Genomic DNA, 25243 nt, shown 5'->3' with positions numbered 1-25243 from the left:
AGGCACCGATTATAATGGGTGGAATGTAAGTTTTCAAGTAGTTTTCAACGAAAACACAAGTTTTCGTGCGAAAACCAGTTTTTCCCACGAAAACATGTTTTCGTTGTCGGTCCGAACATAGTATATAGCCGGCAATGAACTGGCTCACGAACTCGCCCGCTCTGCATCATCCACTAACATGATAGGACCTGAACTCTTTATCGCGGTGGGTCCTTATAGCATAAAGAAGCTGTTCTGCAAGGAAAAAGGAGTAGGCAAGGCATGCATCATGCCAAGTTACTAACCCCAGCTGGTTTAAATATATAATTACTCGCCTTACGGATAGACTAAGACTACTTGTCGGATTCTACACTGACCACTGAGTCTGAAACTCCAAAGCACCTGCTAATTGCAGTCTACAAACGCAGGATAAAGGCCCGTGGATCGATGTTTTCAAATAGGGGTTGCAGCACCTAGCAGTATATTGGAATCCTCATCTATTTCTCTTATCTTATCTATCTCAAAATTTTCAAGCATAATATCCTTCACTTTTTTTATATTTTCATTAGTTGAAGAGGTCGAAGATCGTCCAAAACGAGGCATGTCTTCAACGATCTTTTGATCATCTTCGAAGTCTTTGTACCAATCGTCGGCTTATGTTTTTGATAAAACTGAATCGTATCGAAAGCCTTTTCCAACATTCGCGACGATGCCGTACAAAGCACTACTTAAGCAGCTGCTGTAAATAAACTGGTTGACAGACCGCGCTCATATTTAGCGCAGTATTTAAGAACAGTCCTACCAACATAACAACTTTTTTATTACAAGCAGACAAAAATGTGATAGGCTACTAGTATTTGTTAAGAAAACCTTTAAGAATGCTTTGTAGGTACAAAGATTAGGACAGTCTGACGAAAAAGAACAGCGAGGACTAACTTTGAAATAACGGATGATGGTGGAAAATGTCATTAAATATGCAGAGTCAGCAGTGTTATGCAGATTGATTAAACTCAATCTACATGCCTCGAAATTCAGAATAAATTAGTCGGTTATCGTTAGGAACAAATCGACAAATCGCATTTTGACATGTGATTTGACCCAAAAATCTTTGTTCAATTTCTTTTCTTTTCTTATTTTTAAAATGTAAAATATTTGTGCCTTTTGGTTTTATTTTTTTCGGGAACAACTCAAAGCTATACGATAAAATATCACTTATGAAATTGCTTATTACCCGTACCCTTACATGCACTGAGCTAAGCAAACTTGAGCTACTACAGGAATGATGAATGCATGAATACGAAGGTATCTTCATTTTTGACGACCTTAATCAGATGTGCTCGATGGCAATTTAATCTAAAAACTCGAGTGTATGCTCCAATAAACAAAACGCGCAAAAGACGCTGCCATTGCACATTTGCTCAGTTATGCCCCGAAGCACATTCGACGAATAAATATATATGCTTTGAATATTTGTGTGCCTGTAACTACATACTTTTGGTTTGCGCGCCAGAATGCGAGGCCATTTATGGAACCAAGCAAGCAAGCAAGTATGCAAGTAAGCATTATGTAATACGTGCGCTACCCACATTTTACTGCTGCATACATATTTAATGTAAAAATGGAGAAATAAGCGAATACCTGGAAAAAAATGCCATACAAAGAAATGCGAAGCACACTCTTAGCTCGTATCGATGTGAGGACTTGGCTTTTACACGGCAACTCATTCACTTACTGTTTAGCAAAGTTTCAGGTACGAAAGTTCATGTGAGTGCACGAACATTCACAAATACACGAGCACGAGTTATAAGCAGCATACAATGTACTTGGCGCATCATCTTTGTCGCATTTCAGCCGAAATGGCATGCAAAGTGAAAGTCGAGAAGGAAATGAACTGCAGAGCAGAGCTGGCTTGTTGCATCACAACTCGTTAGCTGCGCTGCCTTATTCACTTTGTCTGTTTGATGTTCATTTTTGTGTTTGTCAGTGACGGGCGAAATGCGCCCAATAATTACTTCGTTTGGTTGGTGATTCGAATGCGTTCGAGCTGAAACTGCAGCAAATCAAATCAGCGGCAACACGGAAATGTAAGGATACAGCGCTGGCTGTTTTTTGCCATTTTAAGGAGGGTGCAGATGGTTGCGCTTCTTGTGCAGTGTGAAAGGAAATATTGAAAAAAAACGATGTATTCATTTACTTTATGATCGAGTCAATAAATTGGTATTTTTGATAAAGCAGAAATGATGCTCAAATGTTTGAAATTTTATGTACCTTTTCAATTATAAAGTATGGAAATTGACCAACAAATAGTCAGTATAAAAATCGAAAGAAGTGTCATTTATATTTATTAGACATTTTTTTTGAAAATAAATTTTATTCAGGAATGATGCAAATTGTTAAAGAAAATCATAAGTTTTTGTCATAATTAAGTTGGATTCTCTGATGGATGTTCTTTTTATACGAGTAGTTTTCTAAGTTGCAAAGTTTTTTCGCAGTTCGACTTGGTTTTCCATTTGAGAATTTTTTCTTGTTTATTACCAAATTAATGGTTTGCGTAACGTCCAATATTCGGTTGACATAATCGGCGAGAAAGTCAGTACCACGTTTACTCTAATTGATAATGCGCATCGTCAGAGATGCCGATAATACGCACCGAAGGCGCTATTGATGTTATGGAACATAGTACTAAGGGAGATCCGAATGACCAGGTTATTGCAGTCAATGGAGAATGCTACAAACCCATAATTAATGATCATACGGCCAACGAATCAATGAGTTTATTGAAGGGCCTGCGGCGTGGCTCCAAGATCGTGCAATTTAACACCGCTGGGATATTTTTTGCTGAGTTATTCGGCGCGTTAATGCTGACATACTGTCCCAATTGCTGCAAAAAGAAGAAAATTGGGTCTCTCGCCTGATATTTATTCAAGCTTCCCTCCGCAGGGTTGCGCGCTGGGTTTGGAACCTGCCACGTAAAAAACCCTACCAATGTGGAGAAGAAAGCAGACCTTTTTATGAAGACCCCTGCAAACGTGTTAAAAATTACGTGTTAATGGCATGCACCTGGAATGTCCGGTCCCTTAATTGAGAAGTAGCTTCTGCGCTGCTGGTTGGTGTTTTCGGAAAAGTTAAGGGTGACATTCGCGCCGTCCATGACAGGCGATGGACGGGACAAGGACTTAGGTGAGTAGGTCCTTGTAGCGTTTGCTACAGTGGCCATATAAAGGCGCTCAAATTCGGTGTGGGATTCGTGGTGGGAGAGAGACTCCGTCGCCGAGTACTGTCATTCACTCCCGTGAATGACCGTCTAGCCACAATCCGCATCAAAGCGGAAGAGAAGGACGATGTGCCTTTTATAAGCTCTTGCACTTTAAGGTCAGGGTGCGCAACTTAGTCGGGGCTCGAAATATGGTTATCTGCAGTACTAGATTCCTGCATAAAAAAATTGAGTAAGCTTCTTAGCTGCCTCCGGATCGAAAAGCCACCAACCAGATGCATTATGTTGTGATAGACGGAAGACACGTCTTCAGTGTTTTAGACGTGCGTATGCTCTGAGGTCCTAATATTGACTCGAACCACTATATTGTTGCAGCCAATGCTGCCGCTGCCGCCTGTGTGCAGCAAAAAACGCACTTCAATAAGCACAAGAAAGTTTCAACGTCGAAAAGCCGAAATCACAAGGACGGCATTTTAAGCTCCTTACGTATAGCAGCAACTAACTAACTAACAGAAGGTTTCAAGGTCGGAACATACTAAATCTATGAAGGGAACACTTCTCCAACCTGCTGAATGGCAGTGAAAGCATAACACATGGAGATGGCGAACCCGATTTTCCAGTCGATCCAAAAAGGAGAAAATCAGAAGGATGTGATATGTCATGAACTTCTAAACCCTGGTAAAATTATTAATAATAAATGGCTACAGACAACTAATGATCAATTTTAATCATGGGCAATGATCGAAAAACGACCAGAATGGACCAGAAGATAGGGCAACGGAAATTTTCTCACGACAAAGCACCTGTACACAAAGAAAAATCGGTTCAGGATACAATCAAAGTACTTCGCTGGGAGCTGCTACCCAGCCTTCGTATTCATCAGACTTGGCCCCTTCCGATTACCATTTGTTTTCATCGAAGGACACGCATTGGCTGAGCACCAATTCAATTAATAACAAATTGGCAAAACGGTGGTCAAAATGTGTAAAAAGCAATACTAAATACTTTGAATAATGAATTTGAATTTGAAGGACAACTTAAATACCCTATAGACCTCTTAGCACTATTTAAATATAATATAATTAGCTGAGTCAGAGGGAAAGTGCCAAAAATTCTGCCGAAATTTTTGAATTTTCGAATATGGCATTATTATATGCTAATGTGGACAATAACGAGTATAAACAGCAGAAACTGTACAAATTATGAGTCGATTGTAGTCGATTCTATGCGAGATCCACGCTAACATGTTATGTAAGTTCATACATTTTTAAAACCATAGAGCATTTTATTCATATGACATGTAAAGAGGCTTTACATGCGGTTGCTAAAAAATGGCCTTGGAATTTTGCGCAAATGTGCAAACATAGCATGTCCTTAGGGCAGTAAGTACGACTGACCGGAAACTCTTTGGCAGAGGTTGCAGAAGTTTCTCTCAGCCAACCACAAATAAATTAATATGAGGAAAGTTGGAATAATGAAGTTTTGTCATGTTTTCGTAAGTGAATAAGGGCGTACATATGTATGCACGTATCCGTTTCAGCAAGTAATGTTGTTAACGCAAAACTTTGAGAGAATCTACTTTCTGCACTGAAATGGCTACGAATGTATAGTAAATTAGGATTTTAAAGTTATAAATAATAAATATATATGAATTTTTAATAGTGTGTGAGTACTACTTTTTTTTTTTGCGTTTTTCAATTAGTTAAAAGCTAAAACCCCTAAAAGTTTATGATGAAACATTTTATTCTGCTTTTACTTTTGGATTTTCATTTTAAACGAATAAACTTTATATGCAATTTATGAAAGGTTTACTACCCTAGTTTTGCAACCTGACAACTAACAACTTTATCGTAAAGTCTGATATTCTTGATGGTACCATATAAATACTCAGAACGTTCCAGGGGCGGATCCAGAGCAACTCTCCCGTAGTTATATCCCCTCTCCTCCAAAAAATCCGCCACCGGAACGTTTGGAACGCTTTTGTGTTGTTTACAGTTACTTAAAATATTCATCTTTTTCAAAATATTGAATTAACATTAACATTATACTATTTTCGCGTTATATTTTCGACTTGGATTAACTCAGCAACAATGATCGATGAACTTAATTCTATTTTTGACGGCGAAGCTTTATCAAGGACCAGTATTTATCGATGGTATGATTAATCCAATCGAATTCGCATATAGATATTGCCAGATCGTCATTTGACTTGTCATGATATTGAGACAACTATGGGCTATAATGGACACAACAACCATTTTTATGTCTTTCAAGAAATTATTAAACCTGCTTTCAAGGTAAACATTAAGTATGTTTATGGAAACCTCTGTTCAGTGTATGTTGGCATAATACTAAAGAAAGATTCATACTGGAGCATTGTTCAAAACCGGAGAGATTTTTTTTCCAAAATTCGCGTTCTGTAAGTTCGAGTGTTCTTCAGTGGTAAGCCCAACTTATGGTTTCATAAACATAATTGTGATGTTTGTCTGATTAATGCCTGATGTAAAGTCATTACTTCATTGGCAAGAGCTTTCCTTTCAAGTTTCAATTTAAGGTCAATATCTTAAAAACTAAGGGTTCAGTCTACGCATTACAGATGGAAAGTTAGAAAGACTTGACAAAATCGAATCAGATCAGAATGTTGAAAAAGGCTTTGAGGACGCACGGCAATCAACATCAACAGATGATCAACACGTCAATAAAATAAAGGAACTGGTGCTTGAGAATCGACAATTAACAGTCAGATATCTTACTGGTGTCATTGGAATATCGGAAGGATCAGTGAAAATCATTTTGAAAGATCATTTGGGCCTAAGAAAAGTGAGAGCACGTTTGGTTCCGAAATTACTAAATTTTTTCGAAAAACAGCGTCGACTTAACGTCCCTGAAACAATGCTTTGTGACTACCAGGATATCATGAAACGTATTATTACTGGCGATGAGTCTTGGGCCAAGACCTACGACTCGAAAACATACGATCAATCGGCTGAATATCGTGACAAAGGTGAGTCGAAGCCGAAAAAACGTCAATTATGTAAAAATCAAATATGACAGTTTTTCAATCATCAAAAACTCCATCCGATCGGCCAAATGATGACTATTTGAGTAATGCGTCGTTTTCAATCATCGTAAAAAGAAGGAATTATGGGACGACAACTATTGACTTTTGCACCACGTTAATGTACCGTTGCATACAGCATTGATTCTTCGTGAGATTTTCGCCAATTTTTCAATCAATATCGTGCAACAATCACCATATTCGCCTAATTTAGCTCCTTGGAGTTTTGAGTCAATTGAAGACGTTAAACTTGAATCGCTTCGTGCATTGAAGACTATTCCGGAAATTTACTTTAACAACTGTTTCGAGAGTTGGAAAAAACGTTCATGGGTACTGGCGCCAAGAGAGATTACTTTGAGGGGACGACATAGATTTTGAAGGATAAAATAAGATATTTCACATTATGAACAAAGTCTTACTATTTTTTGCTCATAGTAATATACTTTATAGGGTCTGGTTTTCTTACAAAATTCGTAGCAAACTTAATATACCAATATTTCAGAGTAGAAAACGACCTGCAAATTGACTATTTAAGTCATATACATATATACATATATGTGTGACTCATTTACTCTGCTACGTTTTTTATTAAATATTTTGTGTTTCGTTTGTAATAAAAGTTGCATACTTCTAATAAAAGAATAACCTACTCAAACTAATGTAGTAAAAATGGATGCATAGTACATGTACTGAAACATGTTTCATATAAGGTCAGAATTATGAACTGTCTCATATGAATTTCTTTACACATTCACATACATAGGTACATATGTGTATACCCCTACCCGAATATCATATATTTATGTATAGTACATTCCACTTGTCAGTTAAACATTGACGCTTCTCCTTTACACATATAGGAGTAATCGTGTGAAAATGATGTTAAGTAGTTTCAAATTTCACTGCAGCTGCAATTTCCGCGGTTCATAAAATAAATGTTATTCCGCGTATAACGTTGAAGATGAAAGCGCTATTAAACATAGTATTCTTTAGAATTTATATCAAAGTAGATGCATAAGAGTTGTTAATAATTTATTAGGCACTAGCGTTGAATTAGCACAAAGCTAAAACTTTTGTAGCTGAATTTTTATGGTTTGTTTTTTCCAAACTTTTCTTTCACGCTTTGTTTCGTGATGCTAAAGCTATTTTTGTCAATCTCACTTCTCACTATTACGTGTTGGCAAACTGGTTTCAAACTCAAAAGTAAACAAATAAATGAGGCGTTGTAGTTCAGAATATAAATAGCTGTCGCGGTTTATTGACCCTTGAAGAGTGAATTGAAAACTATTTCCCGCATATGACATTCGGACATTTGGACAATGCGCACACGCAATCCAGCCAACTGGACGGCAACAAGTTGCAGATTGCAGAGGCGGCAAATAATGCGTAGGTTTTTAAGAATTTCGTAATTTTATTTCTCGATTGTGTGTAATTATATAATATTGTATACACATACATACTTATGTACATACGCCTATATACCTGTACAGCTGCAAAGAGGATTAATTGAACTTTTTGCTGTAATGTTGTCCATTTTAACAAGGACCGGTTAGTAATCTAGCCACGTTGTGCGAGAAAAATATCTTGTAGTTGAGTTAAGGTTACTTAAAAAGGAAAAAAGACTTCTTATGATCTTTTATAGATATACATATTGTCAGATAAAAAAGGTTTCTATACAAGAGGTTGATTGTGTTCGATCAGTTTATGCAACATGGCCGCCGGGATGCAGTGAAATGCAGACGAGGAGCTAAAAACATGTTAGAACACTGAGTTCCGGACTACGACAGGATACTTCTTGACGTCTCCCATCAAACACTTGCACAGTGAATAGGCCCATATGCTCTCAGTTAAGGAGCATAATGAATTCCTTTCGAAGCAGTTTCTGTTGGAGCGCTTTCGCAGAAATCAACTCTGCAGTCACCTGCTTCGCGTGGACGTCGACGACATAAAAAATACGCTGACCAGACTTTGGACGCAACAAAGTTCAGACCTGCACTGACTTTCACTTATAATGGGTCCAATAACAACTTCATCTACTCCCTCTCTGTGAATGGAGTACTTGGAGTCAAACCACCACCCATTGCAGACGAAGAGCTTGAGCTGCCTAGAGAATCGATAGTGATCCTTGCGCAGCTACGCTCTGGATACTGTAACAGGTTAAACTCCTACTTATCCAGAAAAGACCCTGATATATCAAACATATGTCCAGCATACAATGAGTCCCCCATGACTCTAGCCACCTCTTTGCATGTCGTGCTAACCCTACACATTTGATAACTTTCTCCCTTTGGTCCGACCCGGTCGTTTCCTGGGCCTACCGTTCGATCACGTCGATAACAACTTATCTAATCCTTGCCATCCTAACAGGGATTAGGTACGCGTTGCAACAACGACAATAACAAATGAGTAACTTCTTAGGATGAAAAGAACATGTGCAAAATTTCAGATCGATATTTTAAAACCTGAGAGATTAGTTTGCATATAAATCTACAGAGGTATGGATGGACAAACAAACGTCATGGCTAAATCGACTCAGCTCGTTTCTCTGATAATTTATATGTATAGCCTGTTTCCTTCCTTCTTGGGATTGCCAGTACGCTGTTTAGGGTGTAAATATTGGATGGATGTTAGCCTAGAGTACGAGTTGGTTGAATAATGAATTTCGTTCTTACTACTTCACAAAATTCCGTCTGTGAGATTTTCACGTCAAGGTCCCTTGACAAAAAAATCCTATTGGTGTCACTCAAACTGTCAATCCGAATGGGTTTAATCAATTTATGAGATGAAAGGACGAGATAATTTATGTTATTTTATTACCAAAAAGTCAAAGAAAAATCACATTTTTAGTGAGAAAATTGTCTGTCTAACTGTTTAAGCCAAAATTGTTCAAGGATATTTTACAAAAACACGTTCCTATGGCAATTGCGAGCAGACTCTGTTAATGCTTCTGTCTATTCATCAAATTGATGGTTTCACGGCTTTTATTTCACGATCTCTTGTTTTAGAAGAAATCTCTAGAGAGCGATCCCATTCTTTGTAGCGCTGGCATGTATTTTCAGCTTAGGCACTTTTAGATCAACTTTTCAATTAAGGTATATTTTTTCCATTTGTCATTACTAGGAACTTGTTCAATTGGTCCTTCAAACACTGGTTTTTAGCTTTTAAGTATTCCAACACTGCTTCTTTTTTGTAATTTTTTAATATTCATACAACCGAATTTTACTTTTTATCACTCAGGCATCATTATTATTGTAAGCACTAATTTTGCGCTTTTTTCAAATTACCTGCCATCAATACACGTTTTTGTCAAGCTGAATCTTCTGAGAACACTCTTTCGGAAATTTATTTGTTATATGATTTTTGTATAGAAATTAGGAAAACCACAACAGTTCACAACAATGGATTAGGATCAACTGGCTATTAATCATCAGCATCAGCCACTACTTCACTACTTACAATTCGAGTTGTTCTTGTTTTCTTTAGAATGCCAATTCTAATAAAATTGTGTCCAATGAAATTTTCGAGCTGCTCGAAATTGATTTTGAATTAAGGCGGAAGTGTACCGCTGCAGCAACAAACATGCGTTTGCTTCAATGCCTATAATACCATGTACATATGTATGTGTTATGTGTGTGTTAGTGTAAAATGCAATGTGCAGCCACCTGGCTTCATCAGCTTACGAATTCCATTTTGAGTGGTGTCGAGTGCCGTGCTATATTAATTTCTGATCATGTTGTTATCGGCGCACAATGAACAGCATGCCAGCATATGGACACGTGTATCGAACACGGTGCATTTCCGCTTAGCGTGCTGATGTTTATGATAATCAAATATTATTTTTGATGCAACGCTTTGTGTGCATTATAATTTCCGCGTTGCATACGATAAGTGGTTTGCGGATCAATAAACATGTGCACAGTGTACTCCGCATAGCATGAACCAACTGATGAGGGACTTTGATACTAGCAATTATTTGAAGTTGCCAATTTTTGTTATTTACTCACATCCTCTTATAGTCTACTAATTGAAAAGGTTGACTTTATTCATATTTTAATAGTTTAGACATTCAAAAATATCCCTCTGACCTGATTTTCTCTAATAGGTTTCAAAGTTATAGCCAGAACGAAAGTAGAGAATCAATTGCCAAAAAACGCTCGAAACGCTCGGTCTCTAGACTAGTATACTCTCCTAACTTTAGTTCGAACAGACTAAAAAAATGTTTGTTTTACTGTGACTTTACTGTAATCGATTATATGCGAATATTGGCATGCTTTGTTGCATTTTTGTGCATGTCATGCTTCGATATTCCAGCCAATATGTTACTAGTGAGCTCGTTTTGCATTTTCCGGAAGCCGTCTAACACACTTCAGTCTATTTTAATATGAAAATAATGATTATGTACTAAATAAGTCTATCAAAATAAGCGGTTATGTGTTTATTTATCGCTAAACTGCTATTACATATGTATATCTAAACAACAATTAGTAATGAGTTGAATTAATTAAGTGGCTTGTGGTAGTTTAGTACCAGAGTACCAGATCTGATTATTTGCTTAGTATCAGAAGAAACTCAGTACATCGCTTCGTCTTAAAACTTTTTTTTATCTAAACAGCATAATTAAAATTTGTTGCAGTTATTACTGAAAGTCATATGATCCGAACACCATCAAATTGTTTATACATGCTCCGTTTATAGTTCTCCATGCATTGATATTTTCAGTTTTTTGATCTGATCAAAGCAGGCAGGCCGAAACGATTACAATTTTTGGTAAAACTCCACCGAGGGTCATGGTGCAGTATCTTCTGGTAGAGAGTTTTGCTTTAGGAACCACGAAGAAGGCTGAAATTATTGCAGTACCGGAGGATCTATTTTTTAGCGCTGGCGAAGATGGCGAGTAACACGAAAAATATTTAAAATTTTGCTGTGTATTCTTAAAATAACTTTAAACATACCATTGAAAATTATAATAATTGATATAGTAATTTTTTTTATTCCTAAAAATAGTCTTTGTTTTAGGCTGTCACATCAGGTTGCCTCTTAAATTCATTCTGTCCCAGCCAAGCGCATTCAACAACTTGCTTGATTTGATAAACTTCGTAAATTTTTTTGTCCTAGCTGCTCAATGTCTTTCGGACTTACGTATGGTATATAGCTGTGAAAGATACCTACGTATATACGGCTTTAACCGACGGCAGACTGAGTATTAATACAGGTAGAGCTCTAATATCTTATCACCCACAGTACTTGAGAGAAGTAGAGAAGATACTAAATAACTAAAAAACTTACTGACTACAAAACAAATATTCCAAATTATTGGAAAAAGCATGTTCTCATCTCCGAGCGAAATTCATAATTCTGTAACTTTGGAGTGACCGAAGCCGATATGAAGATGGGCCAACATCTTCTTCTTTATTGGCGTAGACACCGCTTACGTGGTTACAGCCGAGTTTACAATAGTGCGCCAGTTGCTCCTCTTTTTCCCTGTTTGGCGCCAATTGGAGATTCCAAGTGTAGCCAGATGCTGCTCCGCCTTTTCCCTCGAAAACTCGTAACGCCGACTCATCAGATTTTGTCATCATCCATGCCTCTGCACCAAATAGCAGGATTGAAATTATGAGTGAGTTACAGTGTTTGGTCTTTGTTCGTCGAGAGACGACTTAACTTTTCAATTGCCTACTCAGATCGAAGTAGAACCTGTTGGCAAGAGTTATTCTGCATTGGATTACGAGGCGGGCATTGTTGCTGGTGTTAATACTGGTTGCAAGATAGACGAAATATCTACGGCTTCGAAGTTGTGAGTGCCAGTGACGTTGGAGCCAAGTTGCAAGTTCGTCGACTGTTTGTTTAATGACAGGAGATAGATGGACCTACACACATGTGATAATAGGCTGTGGTCGTTGCTTTTCATAATTACTGAATCTGCTGTAAATTGGGTTATTTAAAAGTTTAAATGTCCCTTGATTTTTCTTTTTGTCTTATTTTCTTCACTCTGTTTTGTCTGCTCAGATTTCGCGAAAATTTGAATTATTAGATTACCTTATATAAATTTATTTGTTGCTCCAACATTTAAGATTTGTTCTAGCAGATCGGAAAGATGATATCTAAATTTCTGCTAGTTGTTTGAACTAGGTTCTCCCCTAATTTGAATTATAAGACTTGACTTAATCCGAGAAACGGAGGGTGCTATAAATTCTATGTCGATTTCGAATGGTTAATTAATATTGTAAGAATGGAGTTTTGATTGAACAGGTGACTCACTTACGTATATTTTTCAACTTCTGAAAGCAATAAATCAATAACCCTAAGAAACTTTATCCAGCACTTAAAGGTTTAATTAATGCATGTCAAGAATCACCTCATTGGGAATAATAATATATTCATGTTTATACAGATATGTGTTTTATGTGTTGGCCACTTAATGAAATCTATATGTAATTTTATCCAGCTTCAAAGGTCAAGCGCATTACTTTGGATATCTAATTGTTTCCGGTTCTCAAATTACCCGACTGTATTAGATATCAATTGTGTTGTGGGAATTATACGGCTGAAAGCACATACATACTTATCTCTAAGTAAATTTGAAGCATTGACTTGTTAAGTGCGGTTGTCGGTAAATTGCTGGTGAATTCAATTCGACAACAACTTTGCACATCTTGTTCCATCAAGCGTTTATCTTATATATGCAGGTGTATATGCTTAGTAGCTTGTATTTGGTTATCTTCAGTCACACAATCTGCTCTTGCTTATTTGTTCTGCTAAACTTATGTGCTTTGGGAGTATTTGGTAAGTATATGAATGGGCTTTGCAATATTAGCCGGATTTGTGTATGACAAGCACAAAATTAATACAACAGAACATGACTTAGCGTAGCGGAAGCGGAAATTTAGTATTAATATGACTAATTGATTCCAGTAAATTACCAGAGATTATGTGCTAGAAAAGTGTTGCAAATAATGAATTAAAAAAATAATTGAATTAATATTAAAAAAAAATTTTTTTTTTGGTTTTGTAATCTCGAATATCTTAATTGAAAATAGTTTTAACATTTTTAATACTGTGTGAAAAATAAAAATATATTTTTAACCCCAAAAATCGGATAAAGTAATTAAAAATTAAAACTTTATTCCTAAATACCGGATTCAAAAATAATAAAAAAATATTTATTATAAATAAAAAACCAATCTTTTCAAAATTTAAAAGTTTCGGGTTTGCCTACTTCATGTTCTGTCATTTTGGTTATTTTTTGAAACGACAAGCTTATTAAAAAAAATACACTGTTAAGTTTTCTTAAAGATTGTAACGCCCGGAAGGAAACTTCGGAGATCATATAAAATAGATGATTGCATGATGAGCTGCATCTATTCCGTCCGTCTGTCTGTATATACGCGAACTAGTCCCTTAGTTTATGAGATACCGATCTGAAATTTTTGCATACATAATTTTCTCCCCAAGAAGCACTACTAAAGGCTATACCCATACATACAGCCATACACACAAATCTTTCAAAATCCAGTCCTTAAATGGAATATTTTTTTATTTGACGAGATAAAAATACGTTCGAATGACAGGTGAATCTACGAAACGAGGACCCGGATTTTTATCCCGCCAAGCACTGCGAACATGATAGAATTCCTCAAAAATATTTCAGGATTTTTTTTTGAAGCTCCAACAACAACAAGCGATCAAAATCAAGTTCTCTAATGGAATCTTTTGTATTTTTGAAGGGAATAAGAGCTTCAGTGCAACTGAAAATAACGTTTTTTTTGGTTTTAATGAAATTTGAACACATACTTGCCGTCTTATTTACATTTACTTTTAATTATAGGTTTCCAGTTCGAAATAAATAATATTTTCTTTTATCTCTTTTCATTCTAAAATTTAATACAATTAACATTTCCCAAGTTTAATTTCGAAATCGGAACATTTAAATTTTTTTATTTGGATTTTCTTATCGATTTTTAATCAAAAATGCACTGTTATGGGCTAAGCCCAGTACTACCTATGTAGTTTTAAAGTGGATATGATAACGGTTTTTATATCTTTTATAAATTCTTCATTATATACCTACATACAGTATGTGTGAGGAAGGCGACTTGGAAAAGAAAATTGAAATTTTCGGAAAAAATATTCGATATATTAGACCCAGCGAAGGCCCGAGTTGTTTAACTCATCAGAAAAAGCTTTTTTGTGAAGACCTTCAAATTTCTGTCTGTCGAGTAGTGCCACCGGGCGACTATGTAATTGTCAGGCAACTCTCTTTTTGACTTCCCTCAGTGACGTGTCTGACCCTTGTATAACTCTAATATAATATTTAAAAAAACATATCAATAAAATAATTGAACGCAACCAAACAAAGCAGTATACATTTCACTATGCTTCTTTCAAATGAAAAATCATTCTTCAGAGTGACTTCATTATCACCATCAGCAGCACAGCAGACCGAAGTCAATCGAGCAAAGATTGCACGCGTAAATTTGCAGCTTCATCTCGCAGCGATAAGTCACGCTTGTCTATTGTTGTGGTTGTGACAAACACACATAAACTGTTGTGGTGCAGACAGGCATAGCAACAAAAATTAGAAAGAAATGCACACACATACATATTAAAAGCATATTCCAGCAGGAATTAGTAGTCATGTCAGCACTTCGTTCGAAATTATAACACCACCACACCGCAATCACACCTCAGTGCCAATGAAGCTGCTTCTCGCGTGTATGCATGGATGTGTGTTATATGATTGTCATTGTTGTTTTCATTTGCACGGTCGGTTGTCTGCTCCGCAAAACTGTATCGAAGAGTTCGCTTCAAAGCAGCTTGGAGAGCAATAGAATTCGGTGGAACAAACAATGGCTTTCGCAATAATTGTGTCAAACAACAATAACAGCGCTGGTGGAGCTAACAAACTTGGAACGCAAAAGCTTTTCGCATTTCACGTTGCTGCAAACAATGAAGTGTGCAACGCAGTATTGCACACAAAATTAAATAGTGGAATGCCAAACATGTCGCAGACAATTTTTGCATTCCGAAAAACGAATAAAAACTTGTGAAAGTGTGTGTGTGTATGCGTTGCGTGTGCTGAAATTCACTTGGCATTGACTGGCGAACAATTTCAAAACAAGTTGCATGAAATTGTGTGCGAATTTGTTTTAGAAGCACAGTGTTTTGTTTTTGGTTACATATCAGTTATAAAATTGTTAGATTTCGACAGAATAACTTAATGATCATATCCTCCATGAAGCCAGTTAGATTTTAAATATCGACATTTGAACCCATAACATAACTGGTGCGCTCAGAGTCTAGTCAAGATTGAAGCTATAATAGCCTTTACTACATGATCTTTTATAATAGCATAAAATGTATAATCAGATTTTTTTTATGAATTTGATCGGTCAGTTTGTATATCAGCTACATGCTATAGTTGTCTGATCTCAACTTTTTCTTCCAAAATTGTACCTTTGTCGCGGACAATAATCCATGCCAAGTTTCGCGAAGATGTCTCGATAAATAAAAAATTCCACATAAGAACTTGATCCCGATTATTTAGCTTGCATGGCAGTTATATGCAATAGCAGTTCGATATCGGCGATTTCGGCAAATGAGTAGCTCCTTCGTGATAGGAAACCGATTTCAGACCGATATTTCAAAAACTTCACGTATATACTGATAGATGTACAGCCAGTACAACATGGCTAAACTCATTCTGCTCATCATTCTGATAATATATATAACGGGTGATCCAAGTAGAAGTAATTTGTGCAATGGCCATGTTTTGGCAGATCAACGTTTACAAATCGTTCAACTTTATTGCGAAAATTCACGTTTTTTAAATAATATGTTTCGCGCTAAACTAATGGTCAACATATTCGGTCTACTAAGCGTACTATTCGCAAAACCATCACCCGGCTTGGGACCGACCATTCAATGTTGAATAATATTCGACCAAATAGACCAAGTCTAATACGCAGTGAAGAGAATATAGCAGCCGTAACTGAGAATGTACACGAAGACTGTAAAGAGTCGATTCGGCGCTGTTCGCAACAAATCGGACTGACGTATGGAACGACTTGGCGCATTTTACGTCAATCTTAAATTGAAGACGCACAAAATGTAGCTTATGCAAGAACCGAACCCGCTTAACCTTCCGAATCGACATCGCTTTGCTCTATGGGCTCTTGAAAAGTTCCAAGAAGTTCTGACATTTTCGAGCCAAATTTTGTTCGGCGATGAGGTTCATTATTGGTATGAAAACAAGCAAAATTTCCGCATTTGGGATGAAGAGTAACCTGAAGAGATTCAAGAGCAGTCATTTCATACAGAAAAAACAACGGTTTGGTGTGATTACATTTTTCCCTGTGAGTCCCAGTTAACAGTCGAAATGCTCAAACGAGTCGTCGAAAATTGCACTCAAACGGATGGACCTTCTGGGACGTAGCCGAATGATAATAAACATTCCCTATTAAATTTGAACTTTCTGTATTTTTTCTTACTGTAGGGTCTCTGACATTTAAAAAACAGGGTTCAGCTAGGCAAAAGATAAGTAACCGTTTCGAACCTAGAAAAAATTGGGTAAAGTAAAATGTCGAAAAAAATGTTGTCTATAGCTTCAATTAGAAAAATAAAAATAGAAATAATTCGATTCCACCACACTGTGCTACATTTCGTCAATTTGTTGGCTCGCCGATGCGCTCATTCATTTGTTCGCATATTCATTGCTTTGCTCGTGCAATCATTCCACTCACCGGGTACGCCAGACGATTGAATGGCTGCGACGTGAAATAGGAACGCACCAATGTCAAACATAGGTTTCCCGCTTCATGTAGATCTTTATGTTTGTAAACAAGGTCTACGTTTGCCGTGTGGACAAGGCACAGCGCCAGCCAGTCTCTAACCTCTGCAGGAGTACATACGATGAGTGTCGGCGCCCACAGCGCTAACGGGTGCTAATAAAAGCTTTTGGATGGTAATCGCGTGTACGGCAGGCAGCTTGATAAATTTTACACTTCCCTATAAAGCCACCTCCTGTGCTGCCCAAAATTACAATCTTACCACCGCTTACTTGTATTGCTGCCGAGTTGTGTGTGTGTGTAGCTCGCTGGCTGTTTGCTCGTCAGGTTGCACACATCCACACACTGATATCTCTATATTATCACAGATGCTATCACAGTGGCGCCTTGGGTGTGTTACTACTACTAGGACGACTACCTCCACCGCAGTTGCAACGCCACGCCATGCCAACATTATAAACTTTAATTAAACATAAACTGAGCGTAGAGGAATACAAGAACACAGCATGCTGCCGTATCACAGCGAGTCCTGTGTCGTGCGCTGCTTTACTGTGCAGCTGTTCTCCGGTTCGGACTCCGGAGAGCCGTACCAGTCAACTAAATAAGCGTATTAGCGTACAGCCTCTGCTGTTCCGCTTGTATGTAGTTCGATCTGTGGTTGCCAGATCTGAGTAGTTGGTGCGGTGAACACAACGTTCTTTGTACAAGCATATGTATGTTTGCGTATGAGTGTGTGTGTGTGTGAACACATTAAGCCATTGAAACTGGTCCAGCTTCCGGGCATTAAATGCTATTTACGTGGTTATAACGGTGTTTGTGTGTATATGTGTGCATTTGTAACGCCAAGTTAGCACATGAATCGTTGCCGCCATCGTTCTACCGCCATGAATTGTAAGTATGTGTGTGTAATATGTCTTGGAGCATTCAAATGTTTGGCGAATTCTTCCATATGTACAAGTATGTAGTGGCAGAGAGTTACGTTGCCTGCGAATTATGGTTTGGAATAATCTATGTATGTATATATAAATATAGATATACTCTTCATAACAGACTCGAAATCGTGTGTACGCAAAATTTTGGTAAATATGTTTGTATGGTACATTAACAGATACCCTATGTACTATATGTGTACCTATATAAATGTTTAATGGCTGAGTGACTGATTCATAAGCGGTTAGGATTTAATAGTTGATATATTAATAATATAACAGAAGCCAGAATATAATTAACCTTAATGTTATTATAACTACCGAGTAGTCACTCCGGTGAAATCCACTTATATTTACCGATTAAAAATATAAGTATTGATTATTTATTAATTATATTTAAGCCTTACCATAGAGGTTATTGGAAATTTTCAGGCCCTACAAGTGTATGATAATACTCGAATGATGAAAGCTACTTGAAGTTCGTCTAAAACGAGGCATGTCTTTAACATAAATAGTAATTAAGTCCTACATATTTAGATCTCGTTTTTAAAATATCATACACTCGGGGAATTTAATAGCAATTTCCGAGTGTTTTTTTGTCACAATGTATAATAAATAAATTTATAATATTGATAAATCTATAGCTAGATACGGCGTGGAATTGTAAATTTTACGGCTGCTAAGTATTCCGTCTAGTCTCTTTAATTTTGTCAGGTCATTCGAAAAAAGATTTGAACTTAAAGGACCCATAACAAAAATAACATAAATAAGATGAGAAATTCTTGAATGCGATCCATACCATAAATGATTAATCTATACGATCGGTCTGTCAATACCCTAAAAAACTCGATTGGATTGCCAATAATACAAGTTTTGCGTCTTTATAGAAGTAATTTTGGTTTCCAAAATGCTATAAATTGATCCTGTATGATCCAAAGCATGAAAGTTCAGCTCTAATGGAAACTTTTATAAGTGAAACCACTGACATGACACTCAATGTTGAGATCTAAGTTGTATGTGGAACTAAATAAAGCACGGTTGTAATGAGCACAAAACAAGCTTCGTATTAAATTATCAGCACATATTCAGACAGCTGACAATAATTGTAACGAATCACGACTACTTTAGCATTAATCAGTGAAGCTGAACAATTGTGGAGAAAAGTAAAAGAGCAAAGCCCATTCAGGCATTTGGATATTGATACCCGCATTTTGTTGTTCTTATTTAATTCAATGCTTTTTCAGAATTTTTGTTACGGCTTTGTTTGCATTTTGAAGGTCCTTGACATCCGCAACAAATTTAGTGTGGGATAATGACTTGTGCACAACAAAACTGGCTTGGCAACAATACCAAAAAAAACGAAAACAATTGATGCCAGACCTAGTATACGTGCATATATACATACATATATTATACGCACAGAAACACTAAGTACACAACACAGATATTCATAGATATGAATATATTCACCAATATACTATATATTTACATTCCCATACAAACAAGCCGTTTATACCAAGGCACACCGCAAGCAAGCAGGCAATAGAAAAAGCTTTTTGTTGGCGTTGTTGTTGTTGTTGGAACAAAACGTGCTGTTTGACAAATAAATAAAACGTTAATAGAATTGCGTTCAACGAACGGCTGCGTAAAACGGGAGGCGTCATTCGAAGAGGCAGACACTTTATGGACACGCGCCGTAGAAAGTAATTTATAAGGACTACACGCAGCTTATATATACATACATATACTACACACTTCTACTACATAAGTATATATTTATGTAAATATGTATATGCATTACTGGCATTGCTCACTTTTGTAAACGCTGCGGCGCGCTGTGGGCGGCGCGGTGAGTTGGTGGCAAGCTACAAATTAAATGAGCATTGCAAATAGAAGGCAGTTTATTTGTGTTTTAATACTTTTTTCGCCTTTTTCTATTGGCAGGCGGTGATAAGTGAACGTGGCGTAGTTGATGCGTGCATAAATACACAATTATTCATGCCACAATCGACTAATGAGGTTTAATACAAAAACAGACTAAATATCGTTTGGGTTAGATTTGGTTTTGGTGGAATGAGTGTGAATGCTTGACGGAATTCCTTTGCTGCTTCTGTAGATATTTAAATTTGAGTTGATTAGAATGAAAGATTGTGATAAGTGAATTTAAAAGAGTATGACAATTTTTCTTTGTAGTAAGTCAAGGCGTAAGAAATTTGCTACGGCGAAGAGAGTTTTTATAGACATAATGTGTGTGCTCGAAGCACCAAATTTACCAAAATTATTATTACATTGGTATTTTAGTAGTTCTATTTAGTAATAATGAAAGATCATTTATTTTATTAGCAAATAATGCAATAAAATATTTTCCGGCTGGAACTTCTTTATACCATTTTACCTCACTAATACAATAAATGGTGAATATCTCATAAGACTCCAGATATAGCGCAAACAATCGATATGGAACCAACTCAAGTTAATAGTGCTTCACATTATATCCGCTTGACTCAGATTGGAAATGACATTTACCATTCAATAACCACTGACATATTAAACTTCGACAGCTTTCTTTACTATTAGAATAAATATGTAAAGCAATATTGAAGGTACATATGTATCAAAACAGAACTAAATATTTTGATAATTTCTTAACTTTCATTTCTCACCATTTATTCTGCTTTATGATCGCGATGTAAAAGTTGCATGTTCCTTTATCAAAGTTTTGTTAGCTTTGGTTGCTCTTTTCTTAGAATGTCACCTTCTAACCAAAAGCATTTTCCTCCATTTTCAAAATGTAGGTGTGACAGGTGCCAATTAGTTTTTATACTCTTGCGACATGTTGCTAGAAAGTATAATAGTTTTATTCACACAAATGAGCAGGAGAATGAGACGAATGGAAATTCAAGAGACCGTCTATTTCTCCGTCGGTGTAAGCGATAACTTCAGTAATAACTAATACATCTAATGAAACTTGGTTCACATGTCACAAAGAGTGAGGACGACTTCGTAGATGGGCGTAATAGGACCACTGCCACGCCCACAAAACGTATTTCTAACCAAATTTCGTGAGCGGAATCGTTGCGAAGGACCTGGACTACCTTCGACCTCTTCAAACAAAAATTGAAACAAAATTCGCTTAAAGAGCTGAAAGACCTCCCAAAAAATGTTAATGAAAAGTGTTTCGAGGACTGGAGAAGTCGTTGGCATAAGTGTTTTACATCTGATGGGGTTACTTGGAAGGCAACAAAATAAATATTGAGAATAATTAAATATTTTGCGCTTTATTTACAATTTCCGGGGGCTTTTTTGTCCAAATGTATAACTGCAGGCAGAGGTGTACTGTTTTGATCATACAAGGTGCGTTCCAAAGTAAACAGGACTTAAAAAAAAAACAGAGCAAATGGTTTTTCGGCAAAACAAATTCGAACGAGTGTTTTAGCTCGTGACCGTCAGTATGCCGGTGCAAGCCTTTTGAATGGTCTCTACGTCTGCATAACGCTTTCCTTTCATGGGCAAACGCATTTTTCTGAAAAGGAAGAGGTCGCACGGTGCCATATTAGGTAGATACGGGGAGTGGTTAATGGTTAAAATGTGATTTTTGGTCAAATAATCGGTCACAAGCGGTGATCGATGAGACGGATTCTGAGCAATTTTTGGTTGTCAGTCAATTTGTGCGAAGCAAACCGGGCATACACCTTTCGTAAGCCCAAATGTTCGGTCAAAATGCGATAACTCCATATTTTGGAGATGTTCAATTAAATTTCCATGAATTTCAATGATGATTTCGGCTGATTTTTGATGAATTCACGCACACGAATTTTGATTGACCCACATGTTGATCGTCATTCATGGCCTCACGACCACTTTGAAAACGTTGAAACCACTCGAGCACTCTGCTACGGGATAGGCAATCATCGCCATAAACTTGTTTCGGTAAAATTTTTACCAATTTTAAACAAAAATTTAATGTTGGCTCTTTGTTCGAAGCTCATTTTTGCACCGATAACACAAACATACTGACACTTAAAACGCAATAACTTCACTTCCAATTAATGAAATGTCATGAAATTCTCACTGGACAATCGATATAGATAGCAGATTCTAACGCATCAGTCGACATATAGATGGCGCCACCAGGGGGCGCTAGATTCCTGTTTACTTTGGAACACACCTTGTAGTTTTGATGGTTTTACGAAAAGCAGAAATTGAGTTGGTGGTCAAGTGCCAATGCGGCCAATACTAACATTGTGCTAAAATTGCTTCGAGCTTCTAATGTTGCACTACTTCGCACTCAGAAACGGAAATTTTTGAAATATCCCTTAGATAAAAATTTCATTCATATATAAAGTTCTCAATAGTTATAATGTATAAATCATAAATATTCTGAGAATATCAGATAGTAATAGTACAAATCATAAGCGCAGAACGCAATATGAGTTACATACTGTGAAATTCATAAGAAATTGTATTTGAATTTGTTATAAGCTTTTTATGCGTAAACTTTACGAAACATTTTAATGAATTTCTTAATTAACATAACCATAATTTAAATGTCAACGCGGAGACAATGAAAAAAAAGGGATAGCAGCGAACACCTACCGGCAATACATTACACATACCCATTTCAAAAGTATTTCCAGCACACACATACACTTCTACATAAACACCCAAATGTTTTGCTTAATTTTTATGATTAAAGGAATATGCGAAATTTCGACGCGCACTTCTTGCGGACGCCCATAAATACATAGGCGAAACCAAAGAATATGAGAAACGAGCAAACATTTTTACTTGTACTTACCACTGGCGTAAATAAATGAAGGACGCGAAATAATACAGCCGTCAGAGGCTAGGCTGCTATTGAAAATATACCGTGTTTTGTTGTCGTTTGTTACTGTTATTGCTGGCTGTCAGTGGCACAGCCCACTCGACGAGTACGCTCGTGTTACTTTGATAGCGCTCTTGGGTAGCTTTACACTCACGCTATAGCGTTTACTCTCTCAATTGTCTTTTATGTTTCCTATGTTCATTCGTTATGTTGCTGTTGTTGTTGTGGTTGATGCGCTCGCACAATCAGCTGTCAGAATGGTAAGGATATTGTTTTGAAACATTTGGGAAAATTATGTGATAAAAATAAAATGGAAAGGAAATGGTGAAGAATGAGGAGTAACACATGAAAATTGGCAAATTCAAACACACACACGCATGAACACAATATACACAACACATTTTTAGCTCACTTTTAGGCGGTTTTGCATGTTGTATTTGCCGCTTATTTTGCACAACTGAACGCGAAAACACATGAGCACACATCTACACGCACATTTAATGGATCTATACTAATATATCTGCCTCTGTATTTGTTACTTTAATGGGTAAGGCTGTGTTGCATGCAAGCGGAGCCAATTGAGCGTGCAAAAATATTTATTTATTACTTTTATTTAAATTTTTCAACGTTTAATTTTTTATTATTTTCTTTCTTTCATTTCACTTTTAATTTTTATTCGCAATCAATTTTCAAAAGCACTTGCTTGTTTTTAAAAATAATTTGCGCTTACTTCCACTTAAATTTCCACTATTTCCACTATCATTTCCTCTTACCTTCACAACACACGCACACACAACAAATTGGGTCACATTTTATGCGATTCCTTGGCGTAATAACATAAACTCGCACATAACATAAGATTCCTGCTAATTCTCACACTTTTTAAACACTGCTTTGTAAAATTATAAAATTGCCTTCATTTCATTGAAGTTTAATTCACTTGAACTCATGAATTTTGCAAATATTTTCTTGTTTCCTTAAACTTTTTTCCTTCCAACAACTGCAACTGTAGAATATTTTCACGCGCTGTCTTGGCCTCGCACAACATTCTCTCGCGCAATTCACGACATGTTTGCTGGGGACGACCAGTTGGGCAAACACAGCAACCATCTGTGAGCGAAGCAAGCTGGTGTTGCCACAGTGTAGCTAAATATAGAAAGTAGAAAAATGAGAGAGTAGAGAAGAGTGAAAAATAATTGAATTAGAATTGAATAAAAAGGGCAAATATTATAATAAGTCGAAAACAGCTCAAATGGAAATCGACTATTATATAATAGAGAAATCCAGAGTATTCCTTAAATATTAGAAAATAAAGGTGTATATGAAAATTAAAAGATATGCGTCACAAATAATGATTTGAAAAATAATTGTTTATACTTTTTTATATATTTATATAAAATATATTCCCATATTCATAAAAAGTATAAATTTTAGATTTTTCCCAAATAGTTTTTTATAAATATAATATACATTGTGACAAAAAAGTACCCAATCAAAGTTAATAATTCATTAATATTTATTTTGTCGCCTTCAAAGTAATCCCAACCAGATGTAATACACTTACGTCAATGATTTTTCCAGTCCTCGAAACACTTTTCATAAGCACCTTTTCAGCTCCTTCAGTGAATTTTGTTTTATCTCTTCGATCGATGAAAGCGGGTTCCGGAGCGTAATTTTAGCTTGGGGAACAAGAAAAAATCACATGAAGCCAAATCTGGTGACTCGTTGCGTAGGTGCATTATCATCGCGTAAAATCCTTGAACTGTTCTTCCACAATTCCGGCCGTTTTCGAAGGAAGTTCTTACGCAAACATCTCAATACGGCCAAATAGAACTCCTTTTTGACTGTCTATCCCTCCGGAACAAATTTATGATGCACCAAACTACGAATATTGCAAAAAAAATCAGCATCACCTTAGTTTTTGAGCGGTTTTGGCGTGGTTTTTTGTTTTCGTCTCGTTTTTTTTCCTCCATTCCGATGATTGTTGACTTATTTGAATGTCAAACTCATAAACCCATGTCTCATAGACAGTTATAATGCTCTCCATGAATATGGGATCGGAATTCCCATAATCAAGGTTGTCCAAAGAGTCCTGTTTATGATACTCTTTTTGAAGAAAATTCAGCTTTATCGGGACGAGTAAAGCAGGAACGTGTTTCATATCCAAAATCATTCCAATTTCATTAATATTGATGACACCTTACATTCTTCTTGTGGATAATGTTGGATTTGCGCTTGATATTTTTGTAGAATATATCTTAAACGAATTTCAATTCGAACCTGGAAAAGTTCACGAAGCTATAGCAATTGCAATATACTATATACCTGGCTCATGAACGTTTTATATCATACTTCAAAACATGAAAACGTTTTACGCAAAAATCACAGTTTCGAACTCCTCATAACTTCAAAACTACTGCAGCTACTGAAATTTTGTATCCTGTTATAGAAATA

General features: G+C 36.5%; 1 protein-coding gene across 3 annotated transcripts in view; it reads right to left on the bottom strand.

The window, feature by feature from the left end:
* Nucleotides 1–25243, bottom strand: part of LOC126757507 (gamma-1-syntrophin) — a 150227-nt gene that overhangs the window by 70482 nt on the left and 54502 nt on the right. For 2 of the 3 annotated variants that reach the window (XM_050471476.1, XM_050471477.1), the window contains 2 exons: nt 23563–23935; nt 22763–23038 (listed from right to left, as the gene is read on the bottom strand). The gene's annotated coding sequence lies outside the window, so the exon portion shown is untranslated. Of the gene's footprint in view, nt 1–22762; nt 23039–23328; nt 23936–25243 lie in introns of all 3 variants that reach the window. The other variant, XM_050471478.1, reaches the window with a different exon arrangement.

The sequence above is a fragment of the Bactrocera neohumeralis genome, chromosome 4 (assembly GCF_024586455.1).
Source record: "Bactrocera neohumeralis isolate Rockhampton chromosome 4, APGP_CSIRO_Bneo_wtdbg2-racon-allhic-juicebox.fasta_v2, whole genome shotgun sequence".
NCBI classification, from domain to species: Eukaryota; Metazoa; Arthropoda; class Insecta; order Diptera; family Tephritidae; genus Bactrocera; species Bactrocera neohumeralis.
Note: the sequence above shows the minus strand (reverse complement) of the source record. Positions and strands in the feature narration are given on the sequence as shown.